This window comes from Phascolarctos cinereus, unplaced genomic scaffold, assembly GCF_003287225.1.
Source record: "Phascolarctos cinereus isolate Bilbo 61053 unplaced genomic scaffold, phaCin_HiC Scaffold_9;HRSCAF=440, whole genome shotgun sequence".
In the NCBI taxonomy this organism is placed as follows: domain Eukaryota; kingdom Metazoa; phylum Chordata; class Mammalia; order Diprotodontia; family Phascolarctidae; genus Phascolarctos; species Phascolarctos cinereus.
This window is the reverse complement of record NW_027556402.1, coordinates 22,513,093-22,515,329: the sequence shown is the minus strand read 5'-3', so window position 1 is coordinate 22,515,329 and position 2,237 is coordinate 22,513,093.

Below are 2,237 nucleotides of genomic sequence, written 5' to 3'. Positions count from 1 at the left end.
TGTTTGCCTGGGGTGTTTCTTGGCACCATCTTGGAGGGGTTCAGGTCCTTTGCTCCCACAGAAGCAGAAAGCAGTCGGGCTAATTTTTTTTTGTTTTCTTTTGTCTCTAGGGATGCCACAGTTGAAGAATTCATTCTCAAGTGGCCAGCCAATCAGTGACGAGCCTTTGCCTAATTAGCCAAACTGGTCCTTGGATAGCAGTAGTAGGAAAGGTGTAGTAGAATCAGTGCTAGGCTCCATGGGCAGAGTTTTCTAGAACTCAGGGTCACCTCCACACCACAATAAAGCATCAAAGAGTAGGACGTGGGAGAGGAACCTGTGAAAATTATTACCTTTCTTATTTATAAGGCCTTTTAGAGAAACCAGAGATGGTGGTTTTCTTTGACTCCTCCCCCGCTCTTGAAGAGCATGGCCCCAAAACTTCACCTTCTTTTGATAAATCACATAGATTGGATGTCTTGTGAGGGTGCTGCCTACTTTACTGATGAGCTATTGGGAAGAAAAACCAGAATAACTATCAGTCTTTGCAGACATATTACAGCCGGGGGGGCATTATGGATCTGATTGAACAGCATCTGTCATTTCTCCACTGCTCATCTGACTGCCACAGCTGACTTCCACATTTTAAAGGTTGGACGTCGGCAAATTATCTTTTACCTAGTCTGATGTCTCCTCCTCCCCAACAGCCACAACAAAAAACCAGGAAGAAATCAAGTAAAGAAAAACCAGCCTGAGAGCGAAAAGTAATCATACATTTCCAAAGTAAGTCAGTCTCATATGGGGAAAAAAACCTAACAACTACTGTGCACCTTAGCTTACAAAACCAAACAAACCACCTTTTTTTTTTTTGGCGAAGACATGATAGAAGAGAGCAAGATGAAAAAGAATATCTTTTTTTTTTTCAATTTTGAAACTTAAGAAGAATTTCTATTTAACTTTCACTGTTTAATTTAATATTCCCATAAACTGGGTTTTAACCTTCAAAAACAAATAGTTGAGTGCTTTAATTGTCTAGGTTACTTTCTCTGAGTCAGAAAAAAAAACATTTAAAATCTGTCCATTTTGAACCTATTAGTGTTTTGAGGCTTTTGGCACAAGTCAAACTTGCTTACAAAGGTCACTTTCTTAGCAAGGCTCCTTGCTGCATCACTAACCTTTTAAACGATCTAGAACTTGTCTGGAGGTCCAGGCTGGACTGGAACTACAAGGGTAATTTTCTTGGAACCATGGGATTTGAGGGGTAGCTCTAAAGCACCCAAGGAAGTCCACTCACCCAGTCAATTTCTCCTGGCTCTTTCCTTTACTAAGCTCAGCATGTGCCAGGCACTAGAGATACAAAGACAGAATGGCACCTTATCTGACCTCAAGAAGCTTACACTCTATGTTGGGGACAACTTCAACATACATATGTATAAATCAAAATAGATACGATGGAATTTGTCAGGGGAAGAACTAGCAGATGAGTAAAGGCTTCTCTGAGGAGGTCAAACTTTAGCTGAATTTTAAAGGGGATAAGAAATTTTAATTTAAAATTTTTTTTTTGCTAGGCAATGGGGTTAAGTGACTTGCCCAGGGTCACACAGCTAGTAAGTGTTATGTGTCTGAGTCCGGATTTGAACTCAGGTCCTCCTGAATCCAGGGCCGGTGCTCTATCCACTGCACCACCTAGCTGCCCCTAAGGGATAAGAAATTTGAAGGGCAGCAAGGTGGCACAGTGGGTAGAGAGCCCAGCCCTGGAATCAGGAGGACCCAATTAAGGACCTGGTTAAGTGACTTGCCCAGGGTCACAAAGCTAGTAAGTGTCTGAACCCAGATTTGAAGTCAGGATGATGAGTCTTCCTGAGTCTTGGCCACTGGGAAGCTTCAAGTCCCTAGATAATGTCCCTAGTCAGAGATGCAGACTTAGAAATTCCGCCAAGCCCAGAATATTCTTCATCATAACGCTTAAGACTTCCGTGAGTCCCTGGTCCGAGTGCTTCCAACCCCCTGCAGTATCCCTAGTTAGAGCACTGGCAGGTTCAGGCCTCTGGCAGGACCCTTCCCCTGGTACCCAGAGGCACAATTCTGGCTGTCTCTACAGAGACTTATTTTAATTTAAAGGCAGTAAGGTAGTGCAATGGATAGAGTGCTGAGCCTAGAGTCTGGAAGCTCTGCAGTTCAAATCTTATCTCAGACACTAACTAGCTATGTACCCCTCGGGCAAGTTAAAATGGGGATGATAACAGTACCCACCTCTC